The following is a 19,707-nucleotide window of genomic DNA, read 5'->3' on the forward strand; positions in this document are numbered from 1 at the left end:
TACTAGCACATGGGTTATCTTTTTCTTTTCCACTGATTCCCTGTTTTCGGAATGATAAGTGATCGTCTGTAGTCACCATAATCAATAACCCTATGATAATCCTATTATAAACACATTAAGAAAATCTTTGCAGCCTTAGTTAAATACCTAAAGTGAAATGGGTGGATTTGAGGGCAAGCTTGCGGGCTTGAAGGCTGTTGATACTTAATGTCAAACTGGCAATTTTAAAGTACACTTCTTGAGAGTTCTGCAGTGTCTCAACTTTCTGATCCAAATGCACAGGAAGTCAGTGAGGGCAATAAATGTGCCAAGGACTGGGAATGGGACAAATCTTTTGAGATTTGGGAAAGAGCTCTTAATGGTGCCCACTGGCATAGGAAGGGCTTAATTCCAAGAAGTGTCCTAGCTTCTTCCCTTGTTATTCATTGTACCCACCATCTAAACTTTATTAAATCTATTCTATTAAGCAGCAGCTCATTATTGAGGAAACAAAATTTTAAGAACAGCTTCATCAAAGACTTTGAATTTGAACCAAAATTGTTAGGAAAGTAGACATAGGTTCCTCAAGACACATAACAAAAATCTGACCCAAGAAAACTTTTAAAGAGCTAAACCACACAAAAATTATAAAACAGCAGCCTTTACACTGGACAGGTGTGATTTCTTTTGGCGTTATGGATACGTTAAATGTATTCAATAGTATTTAGTGTGAAGGCCCACTGGGTATTAAAAAAAGACAGCACGTCCTCCCTCCCAGGTGCTGACAGATTCCGTAGAGGCTGACGCGGGTGATGATGTCACAGCAAAGCCTGGCACGCATTACTTCGCGGCTGCATGGACCCTCTGCTCTGGGCCCATTATAAGCAGTTGGTGGATATTTGTTGAATAAAAGGAGGAATGAATGTCTGCTGGGTGACAAAGCCCTAGGCTAGGTGTACTTGATACAAAACCAAATGGCATAGCCCCTGCTCTCAAAGAATTCAACCTAATGGAAAAGAAAGACCAAAAAATTGTTATTATTCAATGCACTCTTTACTGTTGGTGGCCACGTTAAGGCCCTTTGGTGACATAAAATGATCTCTTATAGAAAATGATACAGATCACAATAGCCAAAACATGGAAACAACCTAAATGTCCATCAACAGATGAATGGATAAAGAAGATGTGGTACATATATACAATGGAATACTACTCAGCCATAAAAAAGAATGAAATACTGCCATTTGCAGCAACATGGATGCAACTAGAGATGATCATACTAAGTGAAGTAAGTCAGAAAGAGAAAGGCAAATAACCATATGATATCACTTACACGTGGAATCTAAAATATGGCACAAATGAACCTGTCTACAAAGCAGAAACAGACTCACAGACACAGAGAACAGACTTGTGGTTGCCAAGGGGAGGCGGGAGGGAGAAGGTTGGCCTGTGAGTCTGGGGTTGGTAGATGCAAAGGATGACATTTAGAATACGCATAAACACCAACGTCCTGCTGTAGAGCACAGGGAACTATATCCAATCTCCTGTGATAAACCATAACGGAAAAGAATATAAAAAAAGAAGGTACGTATGTGTATACCTGAGTCACTTTGCTGTACAGCGGAGATAGGTGCAACATTGTAAATCAACTACACTTGAGTAAAAATCAAAAAGAAAGAAAGAAAATGACACACAGAAAGTAGAAATGCGGTGCCGTCTGTGACGTCAGAGAATGTTGGAAGAATCGGGGAAGTTTTCATGAAAGGAGCAGCCTTTGAGCTGGGTCACAGCCGAAGCCTAACATTTTGTCATGTTCAGTAAAGACAAGATAGCAACATGAATAAAACCAGAGGGAGGCCAGGGGTTTTGTCTACACCGGTCTGCTCAGCAATGCTGGTGGATAACAGTCTCCTCAAAGCAATGGGATTGTTGGTGTTACTTGTGGCGCATGATTAGATTTGTTCCTCATATTTGAAAGATATTTCTAGTAGCAGGGTAAGTCCTGCATATATACTTAAAAAATACATGTATTCTTCTGTACGTCTTACTTTCCAGCCTGTTTCGGCATCGTTCGGCATTTGGGGGTTATCAATAAATCAATCAATAAGATAGTAAACTGCCAGTCTGCTTAATCAATACCTATACGGAGTTGAATTTTAAAGACTCATCATCATCAACATCTTTGTACGGAGAGGCTCACACAGCCGACAGGGCTTGGTGGCCACACCGCTTCCCTCTATTGAAAAGTATTGGCAGAATAAACGATGGGTGTCACGAGGGTAATGATATCATTGATCCCTTTATTTCACATTCAATAGCCTCTGAGTCATGGTACCACTCCAAGTTATACTTAGAAGAACAGAGAGAAGCTTCATTTGCTGATCGTTGATTCAAGTGCTTGAAATCGACTCTGTATGGTAGCAGCCCCCAGCACAGCTGTGAATAGTTTTGAATTTGAATCATTTTGAACATAATATGAAATAAGGGTGTGACTATTTTTAGGTCCTACTTAATTATCTCCAATAATCAAGCACAAATCTTGGTATTTTTCCACTCAGTATTCCTTCTCTCTCCCTCTCCTTCCCGGTGAGATGGGAGTGAGCATGGGTGCGTGCTTGTTCAGGCACTGGGTGATAGACCGGGTGGGGTGAGGGTAGCTGGTGAACAGATGCGAACAATCGCACGCGCCTGGCTTGGGAGAGCAGCAGCCTGGCGGGAAGTTGCGGAGAGGTTGGCGCAGCAGAGAAGCAAACAGACATAAGGGCTGTGTCTGCAGGGAATGATGTCCCCAAACACTCACCGTTCCTTCGCCTTTCTTGTGGCTTCCTTGTTTGCCAACCTCCAACCTCCTCAAATATTTCAGTAATTTTTCAGCACTTCGTACCTTCAAGGCGACAACTTAAAAAAAAAAAAACGTACAACGTAGGAGTCGTGAGTTTAAGTTTTATTTAGGGTGATAAATAAATTTAGATAATTTAGCTCCGAGGAAGCTCTTCCAAAGAGGTAGGAAAGGAACCAGGATAGATGTGATTTTTGGCTGGGAAAGTGTGTAGTCCAGCATACGTCCTGGTAAAATGGTACTGCTGGTCTTGAAGAACAGATATCTCAAGTTAATGATTTCAGTGCTTTTCTATGTATAGAAGATGCAAGAATCTGGGTTCATTAAAATTCTTCCTGAGTTACACATCTAACTGTCTAGGGGACTGTTTTTCCAAAGCCCAGAGCGTCTCATCCTGACTTCACCCTGCATCTCTCCCAGGATGCACTGTCCCTCAGCTCTGCGGTGACTAGCGACTGAACCCCTGTAGAGCTGGCTGATGTGCAACGCTCTTTGGGCAGGTCTTGTTTGTCTGCAAAGGAAACAGCAGGCCACTCACCTGACCTTTACCCCAAACTCAGAGCAGGTATTTACTTTGAATATCCATGTACTGTAATTGTTATTTCTAAAAACTAAAGATAACTATCGTGAATAGTAACCCAGATCCTTGCTGAGCAGAGTCAAAGTGAGGTCAACGTAATAAAAAATTCAAAAGTGGCTCAGTATGGTATTTCCCTAAATAACTTTTTTTTTTTCTAGGAAGCCACAGACACAGTTACACGATCAGGAGTTTCTGACCCAATTATGATTGGGCGGGTGAATGAGGGAAGCACCCACAACCAATGAAATCGTTTTCACTCTGAAACCTCTTCTCTATGACAAACTTGTACCATCACAGAGCACGCAGTCGAGTCTAGAAATATTTTACATTCATTGGGCAGCTTGGAGTTAGACTGAGTTTTGAAGCAGTGCTTAGACATGGAGGCTAATATTTTCTTGATGACTCAGCAGGAATAAAAAAACTGGGATCATTTCCTGTTGACTGATTTCAGAAAGGCCTTTTCTTCACCGTACTGCTCCCTCACGCATGGGAGCCTATATGTATGCAGTCGGGAGGGATGAGATCCCTGCATGCTGAGCCAGATGCAGGCAGAAGCAAAAAAGGAGCAACTGATTCAATTGGTCTGTAAGCGTTCCTTAGTATAAAACCACATGGAGATTCACTCCCCGAAGCTCACAATGAGCTTCTGATTGCGGAAGGACAGGCCTGCTGAGAGCTGCCCGTGGAAGGTTTTGTCAGCACTTTTCATTGTGATTCTAAATTTCCACAGCTTTCCACTCAGCTGTAGAAAAAGTCTTGAGAGTCCGTGAGGCTAAGGAGACTCCAAACCTCCCAAACTTTTAAAGCATACATAATATTATCACTTCACACACCTGGACCATCTTATAGGGTGTGAAGTTCTCCAGTGCAGCGTTGAAATGTAGGCCTTTCCCGTGTGTAGGCTTCTGTGAAGGCAGGTACTACCAGATTTTTGTTAGCTAAAACACTGAGTTAAAATTCAGATTTAAAAATATCTAAAACACATCTGCTAGTATGTAAAAAGGCAATAGATATTTTTAACATAGACTTTGGGAATAAGTGACTGAGTAAATAAATGCATAGATTTTTAAATTCACAGATTTTTAAAACTCAACGCAGATAAGTGAAGAAGCTATTAAGAAAAAGCATGTGAAAAAAATTTCATTTTTGAAATGTTTTGTGAGCCCAGAAGAAGACATTTTTTCCAAATTCAGAGATGCTAGGGAATTTTGTGAAAGAGAGGGTACTGGATCTTAAAGAATGAGTGAAATGGTTTTGAACGTAGAAATGTTTGGGAGGCAGGTCTGCTGGGCCCTGAGGAGGAAGTCAGAGCAAGAGGTGCCTGTGTTGTAACACTACCAACTCCCAGAAGTAGGAGGGGCATGATTTGAACTTGATCTTGAAGCTCGAGGGTCCTGAACCTCTTTGTCCATAGAAGGTCCAGCAACACATCTCTCAATAATGGACCACAATGTCTTAATTAGGACCTGAAAAAATTCTTCATTATTTATTACATTATTTACTGAACATACATTTGTTGAGTCCCTATCCACGGCAGGCACTGATTTGAATGCTAGAAGAATGGTGACCAAGACCAGTCAGTGAAGCAGAGGAAGTAAGAGAGAAGTGGGGTAATCAGAAGAGCACGGTGATATGGTAGCCAAGGCGGTTATTTCAAAAGAGATGCTCATGAGGGACCAGCCAAGACGAGAACTGAATAGTCTATTAGACTCGGCAATGATGACATTGCTGTCATCAGGACCAAGCTTAGGAAAGAAGTAAAGATTGCAAATTAGAGGAGAAGAAATCATGGCAGCAGGGTAGAACTTCTAGACTATAAAAGGAAGAAGAAAATCAAGTTTCAAGAAAGAGACATAAACGTAAGACAGGGGCTTCCCTGGTGGCGTAGTGGTTGGGGGTCCGCCTGCCGATGCGGGGGACGCGGGTTCGTGCCCCGGTCCGGGAGGATCCCACGTGCCGCGGAGCGGCTGGGCCCGTGAGCCGTGGCCGCTGAGCCTGCGCGTCCGGAGCCTGTGCTCCGCAACGGGAGAGGCCACAGCGGTGAGAGGCCCGCGTACCGAAAACAAACAAACAAACAAACAAAAAAAACCATAAGACATAAACCATGCGGTGAAGGGTAGGCTTGAGAAGCAGAACAAAAGCAAAATCTTTATCTAATCCAGTTCCTGCTCTCCTTCCCTAGTAGCTAACAAAGGTTAGTGTGAGTTAACAAAAGTGACACTACCAGGAGCAGGTGCAGCTGGGACCAGAGCCCCGGGTTCAGGGCTCCTCTCATGGATAAAGGACCCCGGCGTGGAGACATTCCATCATGAATGACCTTTTACATCTTCACTCACCTTGTAGCCTTCAGTGGGGTTCCTTAACCACACTGAGAATTCGCTTCTCTGATCGAAAACGAATTTCCTGATCTAAGTCGCCACGTTGTGTTAGAATCACATAAACGATGAAAAGGACCTTAACCTCCTGTCTGGCACTTGGGGGTGTCAAGTGGTCCACGTGGGCCGTCTTCCGCCCTCCTTCCTTCCCGTCTCACGTGGAGAAGGGCACCCGTAGTGTATTTCTAAATGTGCTATGAAATGAGCTTTCAAAATGCCCATTTTATTTCTCTTTTAAATGGATGTAAACCCATTTGAATTCGTTTTCCCTAACTTTGGGAGTAAATCGGAGCCTGCTCTCGCCCCGGCCGCTCTGTGTGGCCTTGGTCGCTTCTGTCCCGCACGGTCAGTGCCCACTGACCGTGTTGTGATCTTGACTGTTGACCTCAGAGGTGTCCAGTAGGGTTTTGAAACCTCAGGGGTCTTCCAGCAAATGCCACACAGACTTTGATCTGTCCACTGACCTATATTTTTAGCATGAAGTACTTTCAGCCTTGACGTTTTTTGAAAGAATATACATTTATGAGGAGAACAAATGTGCATTCTCTTTACATTTTCTAAGCACATCGTCTCCACGCCATTAGACGTGGAAACGAATCTGTTTTCCACAAGCTTATTAGCATTCATATTGTAAGTGTTGAGATATTTTCTACAGTCTAAGAAAGTATGATTCCTGTCATTGGTGGTCATATTTTCTTCATATTTTCATGGACTTTATTTTTTAAAGCAGTTTTAGGTTCACAGCAAAATTGAGGGGAAGGCACGGAGATTTCCCATGTAGTCCCTGCCTCCGGAGGCATGGCTTTCCCCAGTATCAACATCTCCAGCAGATGGTACGTTTGTTACCAGGGATGAACCTCTGTTGACACATCATTATCACTCAAAATCCATAGTTTACGTGGGGTTCACTCTTGGTGTTGTACCCTCTGTGGGGTTGGACAAATGTATAATGACATATATCCATCGTTATAATATCATACAGAGGATTTTCAGTGCCCTAAAAATCCTACATGCACCTCTTGTTCATTCTTCCCTACCCCCAACCCCTGGCAGCCACTGATCTTTTTACTGTCTCCATAGCTTTTCCCTTTGCAGGATGTCATATAGTTGGGCTTTTCAGATAGGTTTCTTTCACTTAAGTCATACGCATTTTTAAAAATCAGGTCTTTATTCAAAATTAGCTGTCGAAAATGATTTGACCTCCACGTAATAAGCAAATTTAAGGTTATGCAGCAGCCTTTTTTTTCTCTGAGGTGGGTTTCTTTTCTGTGGGCTTCTTTTCAGCTGCTGGTTTCTTGGTCACTGCAGCCTTTTGTCCCCACCAAAGGCTTCTTCTGCTTCTTAATGCCAACATCCTCCTTTCCTTCCTTTCCCACCACGGGCGTCTTGCCTGGAACCCCCTTCTCATCTGATTTGGCTTTTAGTGCTGATGCTGCCCTATCCATCCGGATTTTGTGGTACTCGGCCTGGCGCAGAGTGCTGTTCCGGTGCGTGGTCTTTGCATGTGGGTTTAGCTTCAGCGTGATTCTCAGGCTTTTTGGTGGGCTCCTCTTCGGGACTCTGATGAATCCTCTCGCGTGGTGCTCGGAGAGCTCTTTGGATCTCTGGGCTTTTCAAGATTCTGCTAAGGTCTGTCCTGAGCATCTTGTGCACGGGGAGGTTGTAGCTCCTCTTGAGGGGAGCAGCTTTACGCCAAGTGCCATACAGCTCATCTAACTTGCGGCAAGCACTTTCAGTCCAAACGCAGGAACGTAGCACATGCCCACCAGGAGCAAGTTTCGAAAGGTTCGGTTTGCTCACATGAGGCAGAGTAATTCCAGGGATGTTTCTGAAGGCCTTGATGATGCACTCATTACAGATGAGGCAGGGTCTCCTGCACTGGGTACGGTGACGGTTTCTCGTTTCGCCTTTGCCAGCTCTCATTTGCTGAGAGGCGTACACCTTTTGGATATCATTCCAGGCCTCAAGTTTCTTCAGAAGCAAAACAACCTCCTTGGTCTTCTTGTAGCCTTCGTCTTAATCTTCAGCCACCAAGGGAAGTTCAGGAGTTTCCTCAATACGAGGACCTTTGGACATGACCCGCGCTGGTAACGCCGAGGCAGCCAGTGCAGAGCAGACGGCATATCCCTTCGGTGTGGTACTCACTCCGTGGTGCCGGCGTCGCCAGGTCTTGGTTGGTGCAAACATGCGGCCCCCCCGGGACACATATTTCCAAAAGCATCCTGGCCAGAGTGTGAGTCCTGCCACGTCGAACCCTGGGAATTCAAGCCACAGCTCTGCCAGTACCCAAGACTCAGCACCGGTTTGATGGCCTGCTAGTTCACTGACAGCATGGGGCTGTCTGTTGTTTTTGCACAAGTTGGTGTGAACACAGTTCACAATATCTGGTCGAATGGGAGCCTTGAACACAGCAGGCAAAGTGACATTTTTGCCAGATGACTCCCCCTTTTTGGAGTACGCTGATATCAGTGGACGAGCACACACCAGGGCGGGGCGAGGAGAAGGCCACGCCCCTCTCCACCCGGCGGCTCCCCCAGGAAAATAAGTCATATGCCTTTAAGGCCCCTCCACGTCTCTTCATGGCCTGTGAGCTCATCTCTTTTTGTGCTGAATCATATCCCACTGTCTGCATGGACCACAGTTTATTCATCCAGTCACCCACTGAAGGACACCTTGGTTGCTTCCAAGTTTTGGCAATTACGAATGAAGCTGCTGTAAACATTTGTGTGCAGGTTTTTGTGTGGACATAAATCTTTCAGTTCCTTTAGTAATATATCAAGGATTACATGAGGAACCACCAAACTGTCTTCCAGCGTGGCTGTACCATCTTGCATTCCCACCAGCAATGAATGACAATTCCTCACCAGCACTTGATGTTATCAGTGTTTTGGATTTTGGCCGTTTTAGGAGGTGTGTGGTGGTATCTCACTGCTGTTTTAGTTTGCATTTTCGTGATGACATGTGATCTGGAGCACCTTTTTATATGCTTTTTTGCCATCTGTATTTCTTCTTGGGTGAGGTGTCTGTTAAGGTCTTCCACCCATTTTTTGAGTTGGGTTGTTGTATTTTTTTATTGTTGGGTTTTAAGGGTTCTTTGTATATTTTGAATAATAATCCTTTATCAGTTGCCTTTTGCAAATACTTTCTCTCAGTCTGTGGCTTGTCATTTTGTTTTCTTGATGGTCTTTTTCACAGAGCAGAAGTTCTTCATTGTAATGAAATTCAGCTTATCCATTATCTATTCTATGGATCACGCCTTTGGTGTTGCATCTGAAAAGTCATTGCTATACTCAGGGTCATCGAAATTCTCTCCTATGTTATCTGCTAAGGGTTTTATAGTGTTGCATTTTGCGTTGAGTGTGATCCATTTTAAGTTAATTTTTATGAAGTGTACACAGTTTGTGTCTAGATTCCATTTTTGTTGCACGTGGGTGTCTAGTTGTTCCCGGACTGCTTGTTGGAAACACTATCTTTTCTCTGTTGGCTTTGCTCCTTTGTCAGACATCAATTGACTGCATTTATGTGGACCTATTCTAGACCCTCCGTCCTGTCCTATTGATCTGTTTGTCAGTTTTTCACCAGTATCACACTTCTTGATTACTGGAGCTTTATAGAAAATCTTCAAGTGGGGTAGGGTCAGTCCTCCAACTTTGTTCTTCTCCTTCAGTTTTATATTGGTTGTACTGGGTCTTTTGCCTCTCCACATGAACTTTAGAATGAGTTAATCAATATCCACAAATTACTTGCTGGCATTTTGATTGGGATTGAATTGAATCTATAGATCAAGTGGGGAAGAACTGACATCTTGCCAATATTGGGTCTTCTTTTTTTTCTTCCATGAACATGGCATATCTTTCCATTTATTTAGTTCTTTGATTTCTTTCATCAGAGTTTTATAGCTGTCTCCATATAGATATTGTACATATTTTGTTAGATGTATACTTACTATTTCATTTTGGGGGGTGCTGGTGCAAATGGTATTTAAGGTAAGGGGCATGACAGACTGCGTCTCAAGTTATAACACAAGATTTGAAAGCCATAATGCCTGATGACAATGACACTTGTCCCCAACCTCCCCCACCACCCAGAGGATGAGAGAGAGATGCAGGCTGCCTCCTCAAGGGGCAGAATGGAGAGAGAGTTCAGATTCAACAGACTTTGTTGTGATCTTGGCTCCACCACCTAATAACTTGGAGCTGCGGCTCATTTCGCTACTTGTCTGCATCTATTTCTTCATCAAAGGAGTGGGGAAAGCAAGCCCTACCTCATAAGAAAGGCACCTGGAAGAATTTGCTGAGACACTGTGAAGGACAAATGCCCTGAATCAGACCCAGTATATGGCAGGTACTCAAGAAGCATCCTCTTACATCACACGGGGAATAGTTAACTCTGATGTCTTGGTACAGACAATGAGAAAACAGATCATCTATAACTAAGGTATCAACCTTACCACCAAGACTGTACTACCAATTCAGGGAATTAGGAGTACTACATCATACGTCACTGCTTCTTCCTGGAAAGAAGGAAGGAAGGAAGGAAGGAAGGAAGGAAGGAAGGAAGGAAGGAAGGAAGGAAGGAAGGAAGGAAGGAAGGAAGGTAGAAAAAGTCAACAAACTGAAATATCAAAAGTCAAAGAAAAATGCCAGAACTCTGTAAGTTCATTGTGCCTCCATGCCCCAGTGGTACCTCAACTCTCCACCTACTTGATGCTTGTCAGGATGTCTAATGCTTTGCCTGAACCTAGTGGATACGGGGCGGGGGGGGATGTGAAACAGTAATCTGATATTATCAGACCCTAGAAAGGTACTTCTGGAAACGCTAATTGGATTTTCTTCAGCCTTTTTTAATTTAGTGCATTCTAGGAGAAGATCACACCTCTCCTAACACATATAAAGAGAATTTGTGAGCGAGATTGTGCACAAGTAATAGCTATTGGATGCCCCAGGCAATGTGTTGCCATGGTACCAATCAGATTTCATCTTCATCGGGGAATAGAAATTAAAACTGACAATGTTTGAGTGTAATTATTTTTGTTGGTTCCTGTAAGCAGTGTGAGGGCTTGAAAAGGGAGGAGGTCTAGTTTTGTTGTTGTTTTCTGGTTTCAAGACAATACTACATTAAAATGAGTACAGGGGCTTCCCTGGTGGCGCAGTGGTTGAGAGTCTGCCTGCTGATGCAGGAGACACGGGTTCGAGCCCTGGTCTGGGAGGATCCCACATGCCCCGGAGCAACTGGGCCCGTGAGCCACAACTACTGAGCCTGCGCGTCCGGAGCCTGTGCTCCGCAACAAGAGAGGCCGCGACAGTGAGAGGCCCACGCACCGCGATGAAGAGTGGCCCCCGCTCGCCGCAACTAGAGAAAACCCTCGCACAGAAACGAAGACCCAACACAGCCAAACATAAATAAATAAATAAAATGAGTACAGTCCAGTGAGTTCAGAGAAACAAAGAATCCCCCAAAGGAGCTCATTATTCTTATAAATTTACATTATCAAAGGATACGGAAAGGCCAAAAAGCAAGTTCTTAATGGTCAGAAGCGGTAGTGTCATCTCCCAGCCAGAGAGAGAAAGTTGGTGACTAATGGAGTTCAAATGCAGGATTGATCTGGAAGCCTAATTGGCTATTTTTATGGCTTTAAAATTCTGATCTTGTATCAGAGCTGTAAAACATCCATTGTGCTTTGGGGATCATCTGTGCATTTGGCTCTCATAACAAAAGAAATATTGCAGATCGAGAGAGGTAGTCTGCTATGGAGAAAAACAAGAGAATGATTAACTTGAACTTCAGGAAAGTGGTTGCCCGTGGGGGTGAGGTGGAGAGAAGAAGGGTGTCAGAGACATCGGTTACGTTCACTTTCTTAAGTTGAAGCGTATTTACTTCTTCTTCTTGGAGCTCCACATAGATATTTCGTACATTCACAGTAAAAATGTACTTCAGGAGGTAGAGAGAGAGAGAATATAGAAGGTGGCAAGTAAGTGAACCGGGGCCGAGGACTCAATTCTTGACTCTTCCGCTAAGTAGCTAAAGGATTAGCGTGTCACCTCGGCTGAACCTCAGTTTTCTCAGCTTTAATTAAGGCATGCTCAATGGTCAGTATATTCCCCTTGGCTTGAAAACGATACAGCTCTATGTTTATCACGTGGAATACAGTCTCGCTGAATTAGTCATGTTGGGGAAATACTATCTTTCATCATGCAAAAACAACAAATCCAACAGCGACCAGCCAATCATCTGCGCCCGTTTGACCAGCAGAGTCAATTATTCTCTCATTCCGAGTTGCTGTTCCTTGAGTGGAGTTTTGGAGATTCTTTATGCGGCGAGATGCTATGGAGTCATCAGGTGATGGCGCTGACGGTGTGGGAAAGTCAGTGGTCCTGGCTGGCACTGCGTTCCATATTCCTCCTCGGTCTGTCAACCCGTCTTGTCATTCAGAGCTTCTCTGAATGTAAAACGGCAACATCATAAACTCAAGAGGCATTTAATTATTTCATGCTCATGCTGTCAGGTGCATTGTATCTCCCCCCTCAAATTACCGAAAAAGTAACTATGCTTTTCAGGACCGGGCTAATCCTCCCAGCTGAGTTTCAAGGAAATGCTCCTTTTTGGTTTGCAGAATCCAAAAGACAGAAACATCCTCTTTCCTTATTCTTCCCGCCAGTGTTTCTGGCTGCCTAGGCCGGGCCAAGTCCTCTGCTGGTTCCTACTTAATTCCTCAGAGAACAGATAGGAGGTCTGATTTTTATGGCTGTGTTCTGGGGCATTGTAGCAAATTTCCCAGGCACTGGTATTTGCTCACACGCATTTAGATTCCAGCGTCAGAGGAGGACAGGTAGATCGGAGCTGCTCTCTTCCCCTTCGGGTTTTGTCTGAGGCTCCAGTGTCACATGAAGAATCAGGATGCACTTCTGTGGACTCTGCCCAGCTCACACCCCGGGCTGGTTTCCCACGCAGAGTCCTGGGCTCTGAAAACTGGGGTAAAGCTCTTAACCTCTCCGAGGCTCTATTTATTCCCTTTGAGATGGGGAACTACCTCAAGTGTTACAATGAATGCTGTGAACACGAATTTTGGCATAACACACATAAGACCCTGAGCTCGAGGCCTGCCGCTTACTGTTAACTCAAAAAGCATTTTGTCGCCTGATCCCCAAATCATCCCAGCCTAAGCTGCCATAGCTGAGGCAGCTGGACGACAGCCCCAAGTGTCCACCCTGTGACGTGACCCCTGCAGGGATCTCCCGGCTCTCCCAGCAGAGCACTGAGTTGGGACTGTTTGGGAAAGAGACGCTGCAGGAGACAGTGTTCTGTTAGGTGGTGTCTCAGGTCTGGGAACTCTTTGACAAGGCCTGGGGGTGGGTGACAAAGAAACAAACCAACGTGACCCTACTTCCCTCTGAGTGCCCAGCCAATCAGGGCCGGGGGAGTTCTCCGGCCCATTCAGACACTGACAAACCCAGAGGACTCCTGGGACATCACAGAGTTTTCTCTCAGCCCATAGTCTGTGTTTCTACCATATTTTTGTTCCTTACCTGAGATGAGATCCTGGAAGAGGGGGAAGGTGGCCGTAGAGTCACAGAGGCCTGTGTTCACAGCAGGATCTACTCCATAAGGTGGCGGTGACAATTAAGTGGGATAATGTGTATAAAGCGCCTGTGAGTTTGGTTCTGGGGCATGTTAAGGTCTCACACTTGTAATGATAATGATGCTGACAGTGAAACCATTGTCATGAAAAAAGAACCATTTCGTGTGCTTCCTCTTAGAGTTCTAACTAAATAAATTAAATCCACAGTCACGTTCCCAAGGGAAAGCTTCTGTCCTCAGAAGAACTGCCTGCTGCCATCCTGCTCTGTTGGTTCCGATGAAAGTCTGACTGAGGGAATCTGATAGCATCCAATTCTCTCAAAGATGCCCAGGCTTCCTGAGGAATAATCACATTGAAGCATACACTTAAGGGAGGCAACGCAGGCCACCAGACGTGTTGCGGCATCTGAGGAAGCAAAAGCAAAAGACCGATGTCATCGAGAGGCTTCTTTGGAGGTGATTTGGCCACGTTCCTTACCCCAGCTCCCTTCAGTAAGAGTCCAGAGTACGGATAAATAAGAAATGTGTGCACAATATCTGTGATAACATGTAGAAGAGTACAAGCCATTCCTATGATCATCAAAATTATCGAGGAAAGACGTGTTCCTTCTAAATGTTGAAAGAAGAAAGGAAACCCCTCAGGAAATTAAATCTGAGTCCTGTGACATTCTTCTGCTTCTGCCAACGTCCAGATAATAGCAAAAACACACGATTTAGGTGAACTTTCAGCTGCTGTATTTTTGTCATTTCCTTCATTCCCAGTTATTTTTAAAGTTTTCAGTTTGTTCAGAGAACCATCAAGTGATTTATTGTGGGGCCCGACGTGCAGAGGGAGAGACTGGGCTTTATCCATTAAATCACCAGAAGGAGAACCCAAGCCCCCAACCACCACCCAGGTGCTCCCAGAACAATCTCTGTGGCTTCTGCAGGGGTGGCTTTGGTGTCTGTGGCGCCTGCTCTGTGCTTCACACCTACTGTTTATCAACATAGTGACTCTCAACAGAATAGAGGTGATTTATGCATTCGAGGAAACAATCCAACTTGATCATCTCTAAACCTAAGGTTCAAAATACATTAAAACATGTTTACTTCCGTTTAAAAAATGTTTTACTAATATTCCGTTCATCTTTTTTGGTGGATCTAGTATTGCGGTAACAATTATCCTTTAAAACCATTTCACGTGTAAAAAGAAATTAAATAGTGATGTGCTGAACCCCCAACACAAAAGATTTGGCCATATATATTTCATATAGTTAACAAAACCAGATATCAAAAAATCCAAATTTATTAGTCACATTGAAAAAATGGTGATTATTTTCATTTCAAGAAGAAAATAGTAAAATTATTCTGAATATGATGTATTTCAGATCTCAGCTTACATAGTCTGTCACATACTTGTTGGTTCCAAATTGTTTTCCTTTGCCTCTTCCTCTTAACCAAGAAATATTTTATTTTCGTTGCCAAGGCAGAGGAAAATAATTGAGCATCAGTAATAAGGTGTCCATCTGTAAATATGACTTCTCTGAGCATACTCAGTAGGTGCTCAAGTTAAGGAAAATTTCCAGTGATTTTGGAACTTTTACACAGCGTTATTTCATCAGAGCACTTGCACTCCCATCACACCTCTTTCTTCCCCCACAAGTAGAATCTCTAGCCTTATTCCTGTTTTCCAAATGGGGAGCTGAGGTCCAGAAGGTCAAACATTAGGACTAAGAGGAGATGTCAAGTCAGGGTCAGAAAGAGACTTGTGTCTTGTCTTCCGCTTACATTGTGTTTCCTCCAAAACAAAATTAAATATTATGCAAATTCTAAATATTACTATTAAAGAAAAGAGTTATTCTTTAAATCTTTATAACATTATAATTGGAGATGGCTTTGTCAATGTCTCTCATCCTAAATGGCCAAGAGAGGCGGCAATAATTAATTTTCTGATGCTGAGGTTTGATATTTTAGCAGAAGAACTCAAAGTGTGGCTTGTATTTCACTCTATTCCAACAAGACTATGCAGTCATGAATGGAAGTGATCACTGACCTGGGACGATATTACTCTGAACATGACACAAAGTGGCAGCATTTATTTTTAGAGAACCACTTTTTAAGAGCTGTTGTGAATATATGCCAAAGAATAAAATGCTAGCGACTAGGTTTTGAGAAGCAGAATAAGAGGTGATACTGAGTTCCTGAGGGGCAATATATTTTGGCTGATACGGCTGAGGCAGTTCGTTTTAGGGTTTATAGCAATAAAGGTGATCAGGTAATTCTTAACGTTGCCAAGAGGACTGCAGTGTAGCCATTAAGGAAGGAGAAAGGGCGGGTGTTGGGAAGGTCAGAACTTCGATTCCCAAAGATTTCAATTAGGTGTTGATTCCACTGACACTTGGAACACTGAAAGGTGGAAAATTAGTTTGTAAAAATCCCTTTGTTACCAAAGGTTGGGTGGGTGCCCGACTAATACCAAGCTTTATCAGCTGGTATTCTGGAGGGAAATCCCATTCATTGACACTTGCTATTTTCTTAGTATCTCTTCTTTTATCACTCAGGACGTTAGGTACCTGGTCTCATTAATTCCCCAAATATTGCAGAGGGTGGGCTGGATGGTGGGGAGAGTGTAGATGTAGATGCCACAGACCAGGGCAAAGGTTCAGGTGGTAAATGAATGCCAAATGCTCAAACCTAAACAGACTGAAAGCAGTCCTTCCCCCCAGCCTCCTGTGTGCCTAATCACACCTCTGACTGAACTTCTTCCATATCTCAAGTCTCTGGCATATTTTTTGATCCTCAGTACCTCCAGCAAGAGCTACAGGAATTTCTTCAGTGCCTAAGGAGGAGAGTAAACCACTTAATCAAGTGTAAGGGAAACTATGAGACCTCTTAGTTTAGGCATTTGATCGAGCAGGACTTTTTGGTTGCATTGTTTTATTTTTCGGTGTGGATGAAACTTATTTTAGGCAAATTAGTACCATGATTTGGAATTTGCTAAGATGATAAGTATTCAATAGTTAACGTCTCTGAAATGATTCCCATCTTCCTAATAATTAGAATAATGTTCTCACTGTTTATGTATGAATTTCATTGAACCCCCACTGCCCCACAGTGGTCTTTGAAGTTCTAATGTTATCCCCATTTTACATAAAAGTGTGACGAGAAGTGAGCCCAAGGAGGACGGCGGTCCCTGTGCGCACCATTGGCCATTGCTAACCTAGGACCGGGCTGGCAGACTCGCCTCAAGCCGAGGCTGTGCTGCAGTGGAAACCCAGCCATGTGGCTGACAGGGTCTTGGTGCTCCAGCCGGCTGTCAGGCCAAGCCTCTGAGATGGGAGAGCCGAGTTCAGGACATTGGTCCACCAGAGACCTCCCGGCTCCATGTAATATCAAACGGCAAGAGCTCTCCCAGAGATCTCCATCTCAATGCTAAGACCCAGCTCCACTCAACGACCAGCAAGCTACAGTGCTTGATGCCCCATACCAAACAACTAGCAAGACAGGAACACAACCCCACCCATTAGCAGAGAGGCTGCCTAAAATCATAATAAGGTCACAGACACCCCCAAAACACACCACTGGACGTGGTCCTGCCCACCAGAAAGACAAGAGCCAGCCTCCTCCACCAGAACACAGGCACCAGTCCCCTCCACCAGGAAGCCTACACAAGCCACTGAACCAACCTTAGCCACTGGGGACAGACACCAAGAACAACAGGAACTACGAACCTGCAGCCTGTGAAAAGGAGACTCCAAACACAGTAAGTTAAGCAAAATGAGAAGACAGAGTGAAACACACAGCAGATAAAGGAGCAAGGTAAAAACCCACCAACCAAACAAATGAAGAGGAAATAGGCAGTCTACCTGAAAAAGAATTCAGAGTAATGATAGAAAGATGATCCAAAATCTTGGAAATAGAATGGAGAAAATACACAAAACGTTTAACAAGGACCTAGAAGAACTAAAGAGCAAACAAACAATGAGGAACAACACAATAAATGAAACTTAAAATTCTCTAGAAGGAATCAATAGCAGAGTAACTGAAGCAGAAGAAAGGATAAGTGACCTGGAAGATAAAATAGTGGGAATAACTACTGCAGAGCAGAAAAAGAAAAAAGATTGAAAAGAATTGAGGACAGTCTTAGAGACCTATGGGACAACATTAAAAGCACCAACATTTGAATTATAGGGGTCCCAGAAGAAGAAGAGAAAAAGAAAGGAACTGAGAAAATACTTGAAATGCTTAGAGTTGAAAACTTCCCTAATGTGGGAAAGGAAATAGTCAATCAAGTCCAGGAAGTGCAGAGGTCCATACAGGATAAATCCAAGGAGAAACATGCCAGGACACATGTTAGTCAAACTATCAAAAATTAAATACAAAGAAAAAATATTAAAAGCAGCAAGGGAAAAGCAACAAGTAACATACAAGGGAATCCCCATGAGGTTAACAGATGATCTTTCAGCAGAAACTCTGCAAGCCAGAAGGGAGTAGCAGGACATATTTAAAGTGATGAAAGGGAAAAACCTACAACCAAGAATCCTCTACCCAGAAAGAATCTCATTCAGATTCAACAGAGAAATTAAAACCTTTACAGACAAGCAAAAGCTAAGAGAATTCAGCACCACCAAATCAGCTTTACAACAAATGCTAAAGGAGCTTCTCTAGGCAGAAAACACAAGAGAAGGAAAAGACCTACAATAACAAACCCAAAACAATTAAGAAAATGATAATAGGGACATACATATCGGTAATTACCTTAAATGTAAATGGATTAAATGCTCCAAGCAAAAGACATACACTGGCTGAATGGATACAAAAACAAGACCCGTATATATGCTGTCTACAGGAGACCCACTTCAGATCTAGGGACACATACAGACTGAAAGTGAGGGGATGGAAAAAGATATTCCATGCAAATGGAAATCAAAAGAAAGCTGGAGTAGCAATTCTCATATCAGACAAAATAGACTTTAAAATAAAGACTAGTATAAGAGACAAAGAAGGACACTACATAATGATCAAGGGATCAATCCAAAAAGATATAACAATTGTAAATATTTATGCACCCAACATAGGAGCACCTCAATACATAAGGCAAATGCTAACAGCCATAAAAGGGGAAATCAACAGTAACACAATCATAGTAGGGGGCTTTAACACCCCACTTTCACCAATGGACAGATCATCCAAAATGAAAATAAATAAGGAAACACAAGCTTTAAATGATACATTAAACAAGATGGACTTAATTGATATTTATAGGACATTCCATCCAAAAACAACAGAATACACATTTTTCTCAAGTGCTCATGGAACGTTCTCCAGGATAGATCATATATTGGGTCACAAATCTAGCTTTGGTAAATTTAAGAAAATTGAAATCGTATCAATTATCTCTTCCAACCACAACGCTATGAGACTAGATATCAATTACAGGAAAAGATCTGTAAAAAATACAAACACACGGAGGCTAAACAATACACTACTTAATAACCAAGAGATCACTGAAGAAATCAAAGAGGAAATCAAAAACTACCTAGAAACTAATGACAATGAAAACACAATGACCCAAAACCTATGGGATGCAGCAAAAGCAATTCTAAGAGGGAAGTTTATAGCAGTACAATCCTACTTCAAGAAACAAGAAACATCTTAAATAGACAACCTAACCTTACACCTAAAGCAATTAGAGAAAGAAGAACAAAAGAACTCCAAAGTTAGCAGAAGGAAAGAAATCATAAAGATCAGATCAGAAATAAATGAAAAAGAAATGAAGGAAACAATAGCAAAGATCAGTAAAACTAAAAGCTGGTTCTTTGAGAAGATAAGCAAAATTGATTAAACCATTAGCCAGACTCATCAAGAAAAAAAGGGAGAAGATTCAAATCAATAGAATTAGAAATGAAAAGGGAGAAGTAACAACTGACACTGCAGAAATACAAAGGATCATGAGAGATTACTACAAGCAACTATGTGCCAATAAAATGGACAACCTGGAAGAAATGGAAAAATTCTTAGAAAAGCACAACATTCCAAAACTGAACGAGGAAGAAATAGAAAATATAAACAGACCAATCACAAACAACGAAATTGAGACTGTGATTAAAAATCTTCCAGCAAATGAAAGCCCAGGACCAGATGGCTTCACAGGCAAATTCTATCAAACATTTAGAGAAGAGCTAACACCTATCCTTCTCAAACTCTTCCAAAATATAGCAGATGGAGGACCACTCCCAAACTCATTCTACAAGGCCACCATCACCCTGATACCAACCAGACAAAGTTGTCACAAAGAAAGAAAACTACAGGTCAATATCACTGATGAATATAGATGCAAAAATCCTCAACGAAATATGAGCAAACAGAATCCAACA

The 19,707-nt window shown here is 42.9% G+C and overlaps 1 protein-coding gene and 1 pseudogene across 2 annotated transcripts in view; one reads left to right on the top strand and one right to left on the bottom strand.

Moving 5' to 3' along the window:
* XKR4 (XK related 4) overlaps positions 1-19,707 on the top strand; it is a 328,134-nt gene that overhangs the window by 203,020 nt on the left and 105,407 nt on the right. The gene's annotated exons all lie outside the window — the stretch shown is intronic.
* Positions 6,999-8,323, bottom strand: LOC131744174 (large ribosomal subunit protein uL4 pseudogene; annotated as a pseudogene).

Source organism: Kogia breviceps, chromosome 17 (assembly GCF_026419965.1).
Source record: "Kogia breviceps isolate mKogBre1 chromosome 17, mKogBre1 haplotype 1, whole genome shotgun sequence".
Classification (NCBI taxonomy): Eukaryota; Metazoa; Chordata; class Mammalia; order Artiodactyla; family Physeteridae; genus Kogia; species Kogia breviceps.